This window comes from Homarus americanus, unplaced genomic scaffold (genome assembly GCF_018991925.1).
Source record: "Homarus americanus isolate GMGI-L3 unplaced genomic scaffold, GMGI_Hamer_2.0 scaffold59303, whole genome shotgun sequence".
In the NCBI taxonomy this organism is placed as follows: domain Eukaryota; kingdom Metazoa; phylum Arthropoda; class Malacostraca; order Decapoda; family Nephropidae; genus Homarus; species Homarus americanus.
The window spans coordinates 127,501-137,500 of record NW_024725323.1 but is presented as its reverse complement, the minus strand read 5'-3'; the positions used below and the strand labels follow the sequence as shown (position 1 = coordinate 137,500).

The following is a 10,000-nucleotide window of genomic DNA, read 5'->3' as shown; positions in this document are numbered from 1 at the left end:
TTTGATTCCATAGTATGTTGACTATTGTGAGTTACCTTCTGTTAAATGTAAACAAACACAGCGCTACCACACTGCACACAACCTGACGAGCCCCTGTAAACGCACAAGTGAAGGGGACTTTACATACATACATCCATACACACGCCTCTTAACCAAACCAAACAAGCCCTTAACCTAACTTATTTCTAAATTAACCTTTCCTTAAGTGGGGTCGTGTTATGGTCGGGTTGTCGTGTGAGGTCGAGTAGTGATCATATATGGTGATCGTGTTGCTGTGTGTGGTCGTGGGGTTGTGTTGTGTTCCCATGTTGTCGTGGGTGGTCGTGGGGTCGTGCATGGTAGCTCCTACAATGGTCTCACACAATGCCATACTCCAAAGAGCCAATTAGTTAGGTTATGTTAGGTTAGGTTAGGTTGGGTGCTAGCCAGGTTAGGGTAGGGTAGGAAAGATTAGGTCAACCATTAAGTCGATAAGTCAACCAATTAAAATCCATAAGTCACCCAACAATTAAACCAATCTTCCATACAGTCAATTCATCACAGTCATAAGTGTGTGTGTGTGTGGAAAACTTTCTCTCAATGTGGCTTTAGACCATCAGGTGGCACCACTGACATGATTTCTGCTGCCCGCCAGATACAGGAAAAGTGCAGAGAACAGCGTCGTGACCTGTATATGGCCTTCATTGACCTAACCAAGGCCTTCGATTCGGTCAACAGGGAAGCCCTCTGGCGGACCCTCAGCCGGTTTGGCTGCCCACCAAAATGCATTGCCATTGTGAGGCAACTCCGCGATGGCATGAACGGCAGTGTCCTGCACAACGGCACCCAGTCTGAGTTCTTCCCCATCCAAACAGGGGTTAAACAAGGATGTATACTGGCACCAACTCTCCTTTTTATTTTCTTGGCCGTCTTCCTTACTCGTGCCAGTGCCAATTTAGCCGGCGGGGTGGACATCCAGTACCGGATGAAGGATCTTTCCAACAGAAGATGACTCCAGGAAGGAACAAAGGAGTCGGCAGCTTCCATTACTGAACTTCAGTATGCAGACGGCCTCACCCTTGTTGCTCACTCTGTACACGACCTACAGGAGATCCTGAACACCTTCACAGATGTGTATGCACACTTCGGCCTTGAGGTGAATGTGCGTAAGACTCAGATTCACTTTCAGCCGGTCCCTGGTTCAGCCACACCTCCACCATGTTACCCTCTCTAATGTTACCCACTTTCAGTATCTCGGCTCCCACCTGTCCACCACCGCGGACATCGATGAAGAGAATCAGCACCGGATCAGATGTGCAATTGTGCATCTCAAGCCTTTGGCAGACTCCGTACCCGTGTCTTCAGCTGTAGGGAGCTGAAATTATCTACAAAGTTGCACGTCTATCGAGCAGTGGTCCTCCCCACCCTGCTATATGGCAATGAGACATGGGTCACATACAGGAGGCACCTCAAGGCACTTGAAAACTTTCACCAACGTAGTCTACGTTCCATCCTCCGAGTTAGCTGGGAAGACAAGAGAACAAATGCCAGTATTCTCGCTGACACCAACTGTAGGAGCATCGAGGCTACCATTATCCTGAACAACTACGCTGGACTGGCCATGTTACCTGCAGCTACTTTACAGTCACCTAAATGTAACGCTGGCGAGCAACTGAAAAAGTATAAGGATAGTCTTAAGACAAACCTGAAAAGGTGCCAAATCGACCCCCTCACCTGGGAGACGATTACTCCACACCGTAACATTTGGAGGAGCACCACGCGAAAAGGTGTCAATACGTTCGAGTTAGCCCGACTGCAAACCGAGGCAGACAAGCGCCAACACCGAAAAGATGCTGTCGCCGCCCCTCCCGCACTAGATGTAGCCCTCCACACGCACAACATCTGTGAACGACTCTGCCGGTCCAGTTCGGCCTCTTTAGTCACCTCAGAACTCACCAACCTAAACTCATATCATTATATCATAGCTGGATGATCGTCATATTCGATTCCAAGTGACAGCAAAGTAGTAGTAGTAGTAGTAGTAGTGTGTGTGTGTGTGTGTGTGTGTGTGTGTGTGTGTGTGTGTGCGTGTGTGTGTGTGTTTATATTGTTTTAGGGGATCAAGATGAACGTATTCGATCTCGTCATTGGTTTACAAGATTACCAAAACGTTCATTTCATTACAAACGTTCCCTTCACTACACACACATACGTATATGATGATTCATCCTTTCATCCATCCACTCATCCACACCTTAACAAACAAACACACCGGGTAACTCATCCACACCTTAACAAACAAACACACCGGGTAACTCATCCACACCTTAACAAACAAACACACCGGGTAACTCATCCACACCGGGTAACTCATCCACACCTTAACAATAAACAAACACACCGGGTAACTCATCCACTCAACCCACACTCCCAGGACAGAATGACGTCACACTTACGTCATAACAGCTGAGACTTCCCTTTAAATACATCAGTCCTTTAAGGTCTAATCTCACCTCTCCTCTTTAAGTTAATGTAATGGGTCCTCTTTAACTCATCCTATTACGCCATCTTTAACTCTCATCTGCCTATTTTGTCTACCGTCTATTACCCATTCCTATTTAATATACCAGCTAGTATATAATCGAACTCATTTCTATTAATTCAACCTATTTCGTTGGGTTAGTAGGGAAGGGGTGGTGGGGAGGCAGATGGAGAGAGAGGAAGGGGTGATGGTGAAGAGGGGTGGGGAAGGAAGGGAGGTGAGACAGAGCTAGGGAGTAGGTCATAGGCGGGTTAATGAGGTGGGGGCAGTACGACCTTCTCACACACACACACACACACACACACACACACACACACACACACACACACACACACACACACACAGTAACATTAATGGTAGACGTGAAGCTGAACACAATTGGTCAAAACTTACACTTTCATCTGGTCTAACATGGTCATGCCCCCGGTGGCAGTGGCAATGATGATGATGGTGGTGGTGGTGGTGGTTGCTAGGTGATGTTGAAGAGGGTGATTGTGGTAGGCGAGGAGGGTGAAGGTAACAACACACACACACGACCTTAACCTTTGACCTAGATACCTCAAAAAAACCAAAACAGAACCAAATGTAACCAGAGTAAACAAACATACCAGATATATATAAAAAAAAAACAGTACCGTTTCCCGTTTCCCTGTTATGGTACGGACAAACAGAGGTGGAGACGGGGATACAACAGACGTCAGCACGCACCTCTGCTACACCCAGTATACTAAATAACAAACACTACTGACCTCTAGCAAGGGTATATCAGGCGGTGTAACAACCAGGTGAGCATATCAGATGAGTATATCTTACCTGGGGTATATTAAAGAGTATATCAGGAGGGTGGGTATATCTTCCACCCCCCCCCTCTCCCCTCCCCTCCCCTCCATCTACTCCTTCCCTTCTCCCCTACCCTCTCACCCCCTCCCCTAATAACAGGCTTGTTTTTAACAAAACACAATTTACATCTATAGGAGAAAGTGAAGGGAGGGGGGGAAGGGGGGAGGGGAGGAGGGGTGAGGGGAGGAGGGAGGGGGGAAGGAGGGTGAGGGGCTGCTGAGGGTTTCCCCATCAAGGCTCTTATTCAGGTAGTGACATAATCGACACAAATCACCTTTTTAATTGACAGGGTTTGTTTGTTAATGAGGCAACACCCAGGCCTAAGGCAGCGGGGCGGGGGAGGTGAGGGAGGGGGGGCATAAAGATGGTGTGTGAGAGAGAGAGAGAGAGAGAGAGAGAGAGAGAGAGGTAACGAGAGAAACAGAGACATAACTAAAGAGAGAGAGACAAACAGACAGACCATGATATCAAGAAGGAGTAAAAAGAGTAATCTTGACCTCATTACACCACACACACCCAGATGGCGCGCTATTGGTCATTCATAAACCAGGTGTGTGTGTGTGTGTGTGTGTGTAATCAAAGGGTACCTGGCCAACACGTGACTACCTCAGTGGGTGTAAGTTACCGCATCAGATGTTATCACCTATTGTATGGAAGGTCACACCCAGAATGCTCTTTAATCACCAGCCGACCATACAGACAGACAGACAGACAGGCAGACAAAAGGGTGGGTGTGTGTAGGGGTGTGTTTGAGAGAGAGAGAGAGAGAGAGAGAGAGAGAGACTTCAACATAACTAAACGACGTATGTAAAGAAAAAAAAGTGTTGTACTTGTTGTTAACCACCAAATAATCCACTGAAGTGTTGAGGATTATTCTTAAAAAATAAAAAAAATAAAAAAAAATCATATAATATTACTATGTGAGGAACTACCGGCTGTGTCTGGCTCAGCACCCGGTCACCGTCAAGGAATTGTTCCCCCCCCATCATCGTCCACTGATTTTCCTGCCCCGTCCAAAAACACTCGCGAATAACCTGGAGAATTTTCAAACGTCAGGCGGACACGAAGGGGGAAAAAAAAATAATAATAAGAATTCCGAGTTTCAATAACCTCCAGGAACGTTATGGAGCGTTTAGAAAAATTTCCTTTTAAACGTTCAAGAGCACTATACAACCTCCTTCCTGAAGCGTCCCAGCGGCCTTCCTGGAAATATCCTGTAGCAGTAAGAGGCCGCACAGGAAGGTCTCGGGGCGCCAGGTGCGGACAACACGACCAACGGGGTGGATTATCGTGCCTGAGCGCCCCCAGGTGTACACTATGTCGCCCCACCACACTCGTCTTTCACACCTGGGGGACGAGAACACATCCCTCCCTCCTCCAACCACAACCCCCCCTCCCATACCACCACAGCACTCCCCACACCTGCGAAAACACACCTGTCGCGTGGTCGAGGTGTCACGTTAGCTGGAGATATCGCCATTGACCACAGGTATGTTATAATTACCACAGGTTTTATAGTCATCGCAGGTGTGTCGCGTTTACTCCAGGTGTCACATATTTCACAGGTGTTGACTGCACAAGGGCGCAACACACACACACACACACCGGCTGCAACTCTATTAATAAACCGTTTATTATTATTATTATTATTATTATTATTATTACAACACACACACACACACACGCTATTCCTTTTGCCACAAGAGGACAAAAATATCCTCAAACTCGGCATAACTTGTGAGGGTTTACGAGCACTTGAGCTGAGAGATTGTGGGTGAAGCCAATAACTTACTGAGAGAGAGAGAGAGAGAGAGAGAGAGAGAGAGAGAGGGAATCAAATACACTACATAAGTCCCCCTATTGTTCAGCCCCACAAAAGAACTCTCCTTTATGATTGTGTAAATGTTCCAAGATATTTCAAGACACGATAATGCAAGATTAAAATTGACTCTCTATGATTTTTGTTCACTCTTACGATCTATAATAATGAAAATTGAACATAACATTAACATAATCTTAAGGTTTGAACATGTTAATACTAGGATATAAATTATTCTTTTAATTATATATTTTCTGATCATTATATAAAAAAATATACACTTTCCTTTATAAGATTTAAATTACTCTATTTTTTTTTTATTAATGGTATTTGCATATTACCTGAGGTCTGTATAATACATAAGGAGATTAATTAGTAGTCAGGTATGTATACGGGTGAATATATCTAATTATAATTAATTCACCGGTTTATAAATAACATACACACACAAAGTCCTTTTACACACACAGGGTGGGGTAGGGTGGGGCACTATAACACAGATGATTGGCCACCAGAACGAAGGAGGGGGAGGGAGGGGGGAAGGGGAGGAGGGGAAGGGGAGGAGGGGAAGGGGAGGAGGGAAGGGGAGAGGGAAAGGGAGGAGGGGGAAGAGGGGAGAGGAGAGGAGGAAGACGAGGAGGAGGAGGGAGGAGGAGAGGGAAGGGGAGGGGAGGTGGGAGGGGAAGGAGGGGAGGGGAAGGAGGAGGGGGAGGTGGGGGAGGGAGGTGGGGAGGGGGAGGTGGGGAGGGAGGTGGGGGAGGGGAGGGGGAGGTGGGGAGGGGAGGGGAGGGGAGGTGGGGAGGGGAGGGGGGAGGTGGGGAGGGGAGGGAGGTGTGGGGAAGAGCGGTGGAGGAGGAGGGGAGGGAAGGGGAGTAACAATATACCCAATATCTGTCAAAAACACTCACCCCTATACAGTGTACACGAGTCCTCCCACGACCACCACAACCACTATAACCCTTCACGACCAATCACAAGGCCTCTTCACGACCACATCAACCAATCACAAGGCCCCTTCACAGACCAATGGCGACGGTAACAAATCCAAAACAAGAGCGAAACATCGATAAAGTGAGGTCCGGTAGTTAAGGTGACGCGGAGCTGTGAGAGAGAGAGAGAGTGAGAGAGAGAGAGAGAGACTGTGTGTGGGAGGGTGTCAGGCAGAGATAAGGCTCCCGGCTGGAAAAGAAAGACAGTCACAATACCGAGTTAACAATGGCGCGGACACCAAACGGATTTAATGAGAGTCAGATCATCAGCTGATATAAAAACGGCGACGATAATGTGTGGCTGATACTGGCCCTCTGTGAGCTGACGGAGGAGGGAAGGAAGGAAGGAAGGAAGAGGAGGGGGGGTGGGGAGGGAGAGGAAGGAAGGAGGGAGAAGAATGAGAGACGTGAGGGGGGTGGAGGTTGAGGGAGGAAGGAAGGAAGGAGAAGAATGAGAGACGTAGGGGTGTGGGGAAGGAGGGAGGGAAGGAGGGAGGGGAAGGAGAAGAATTTGAGAGACGTGGGGTGTGGGGAGGGAGAGGGAGGGAAGGAAGGAAGGAGAAGAATGAGACGTGGAGGGGTGGGGAGGAAGGAGGGAGGAAGGAGGGAGGCTGAGAAGAATGAGAGACGTGGGGTGTGGGGAGGAGACGGAGGGGAAGGGAAGGAGGGAGGGAAGGAGGAGGGAAGGAGGGGAGGAAAGGTAGGGAAGGAGGAGGGAAAGGCGTAGGGAAGGGAGGAGGTAAGGGGAGAGCAGCATGAGAGAGGGATTGAAAAGGAGGGAGGAGGTGGAAGGAGGGAGGAAAGAAGGAGGGGAGGTGGTGGAAGGGGAGGGAGGTGTGGGAAGGAGGGGTGGGAGGTGTGAAGGAAGGTGGAGGTGTGAAGGAGGGGTGGAGGTGAAGGAGGGGTGGAGGTGTGGGGAAGGAGGGTGGAGGTGAAGGAGGGTGGAGGTGTGGGAAGGAGGTGGAGGTGGGAAGGAGGTGGAGGTGTGAAGGAGGAGGAGGTGTGAAGGAGGGGAGGAGGTGAAGGAAGGTGGAGGTGGGAAGGAAGGTGGGAGGTGTGAAGGAGGGGAGGAGGGAAGGAGGGTGGCGGTGTGAAGGAGGGTGGGAGGTGTGAAGGAAGGTAGAGGTGTGAAGGAGGGAGGAGGTGTGAAGGAGGGAGGAGGTGTGAAGGAGGGTGGAGGTGTGAAGGAGGGTGGAGGTGTGAAGGAAGGTGGAGGTGTGAAGGATTTGTTCTGCCACACCTCGGAGGGTGAACAGCCCATAAAACTACAGACTCAACCCTCCGTGTGTGGTAGGCTGTTTAGATAATGCCCGTGTTGAAGGATGGGTAACTCTCCAGGCACCAGACTCAAGAGAGTACAGCCCAGTTCTCACCAGTTCACAGCCCAGCACAATACACTAAAGTCATGTCGTGAGACCAGCTAACCAGGCTGTACTTCTCTCTAATTATATCAGCTAATTACAAGCTAATAGCTAATGCTCATTAGTCTGTCAATACCAAATAATTGTACAGACATTACTACCCAATATAACTATTAAATCACCATGTGTGTTTACATTAAACCAAGGAACAACGAGTGAAGAGAACAATACCTGTGTGTCTTGTGTAACTTACAAGCTAAGATAATTACAAGTGCAACCCAGGACAGCTGTGACGATTTCAACTATCAACCAATCTACGACTGTATCAAAGGTGACACGCCGTGAGATGACCTGATACCTCACTCAGCTGCATCAAAGGAGCCAGCGACTAACCTACACTCATTCAGGCAAGTGTTAACAAGTGAGATAGTTCGATATCATACCACAGCTTAAACACCACTAACTAAATCATTCTGGTCAACACACGGTACCCGCCGTCACACCATCAACAAGTGTAGGGTCACCACTTGAAGATTAGGCACCCCAGCTTATTTCATCTCCTAATACGCTAACCTGACCTAACCTAACAAGCGAGCCTTACCAGGTTAATTATATCATCCACACCTTGCGACACACACCAGTTCAACCATTAACTCACGATTGTTCACCAGTTATCACCGTTGAACACCCACCATCACCAAGTGGAGGTTGAACTGAAGTTAACATCCAAATCCGTTTTCCTCCATGACAAAATAGTGCCAAATAATTATTTTACTTGTAACGTCAACACCACACATCTCGTTTTCTATAAGCACTGTGTACAAGCCAAGTGTTTTTTTTCTTTATAAATGGTGGTGGTGGATTTTCACTCAAATATCACCAGGTAACACAGGCATTTAAGGGTCAACAATAGTTCACTAAAATACCACTTGCTTTTGTATTGTGTTGGTACAATGAAAGTTTAAGTAAGGTGATATTATATATACTAGTTTCACCAAATATCACACCATTACGAATCACCACTACCAGTCGTTCTATGTCCTTCTCCAAGTCACTATGCTATATACACTTCAACTGGAATCATTTTTCTAATCACCACAACACGTCACCAAGACTTGTATATTCAATAACTTCACCAATCGTTCAATAACTTCACCAATCGTTCAATAACTTCACCAATCGTTCAATATCTCACATCACCAAGACTGTTCACCTTTTAGAAAACACTCAGAAAAGTTCACCAAGCGGAGGAACACAAACATGTACACCTCACGCAGTCTGATACACAACTAAACACACACACACAAACACACACACACACACACACACACCGCGCATGCTCACAAGGCTATCCGGCAACACGCCATACGTTTTCTAGTTCACAAACATTAACAGCACGTTCTCTCTGACTTCACTATCCGCCTCCACTACCCGCTACCCGCCTCCACTACCCGCCTCACTCTCAGTTCTATATATTTTTCTCAATAATAATTCTTTCTTCATGATATAAATTAATGTTTTGGTAACTACTGTATGAACTACCCGAAGTTGTTATTGAATGAGGTCGTTACGTCCTCTAAACACGCGCTCATTGACGTCAGGTTCGAGATATTAAAACTCATTGCCAATACGAGCAGACGTTCTCTCGCCTTGTGCCTATAGTGGCGAACTTGTGTGAAATTCAGACATACATAAATACGAAACTTTTAGCCACAGTGATAATTTTTTTCTTTCCCTCTGTTTCAACCTAACCCAACCAAACCTAACCTAACCCAACCAAACCCAACCAAACCTAACCCAACCAAACCCAACCAAACCTAACCCAACCAACAAACCCAACCAAACCCAACCGCCAACCAAACCCAACCCAACCCAACCAAACCAAATCAACTCAACCCAAACCTAATCAAACCCAACCAAACCCAACCGTCAACCAAACTCAACCAACCCAACCAAACCTAACCTAACCCAAACCAAACCAGAAACCACCAAATCAACCCAACTCAACCCAACCAAACCCAACCTTAACTCAACCCACCCAACCAAGCCAACCTAAACCCAACCTAACCCAACCAAACCCAACCTAACCAAACCAACCAAACCAAATCAAACCCAATCCTAACCCAACCAGTTCCAACCAAACCTAACCCGTAACCTAACTCCAAACCAAACCTAACCCAACCTAACCAAACCTAACCAAACCCAACCAAACCTATCCCAACCTAACCCAACCAAACCCAACCAACCCAACCTAACCTAACTAAACCCAACCCAACCCAAACCAAACCCCATCCCAACCCCAACCCAACCAACCCAACCAAACCTAACCCAACCCAACCCAACCAAACCTAACCCAACCTAACCAAACCCAACCTAACCAAACCCAACCAAACCTAACCGAAGTATGAAGTAATGTGTTTATTGAGGGTTTTCATTGGTCGGCTCCGGAGTCTAACCATGCTGATTGGAC

At 47.4% G+C, this 10,000-nt stretch overlaps 1 protein-coding gene across 1 annotated transcript in view; it reads left to right on the top strand.

Moving 5' to 3' along the window:
• Nucleotides 1-10,000, top strand: part of LOC121864792 (extensin-like) — a 70,412-nt gene that overhangs the window by 13,269 nt on the left and 47,143 nt on the right. The window lies entirely within an intron of this gene.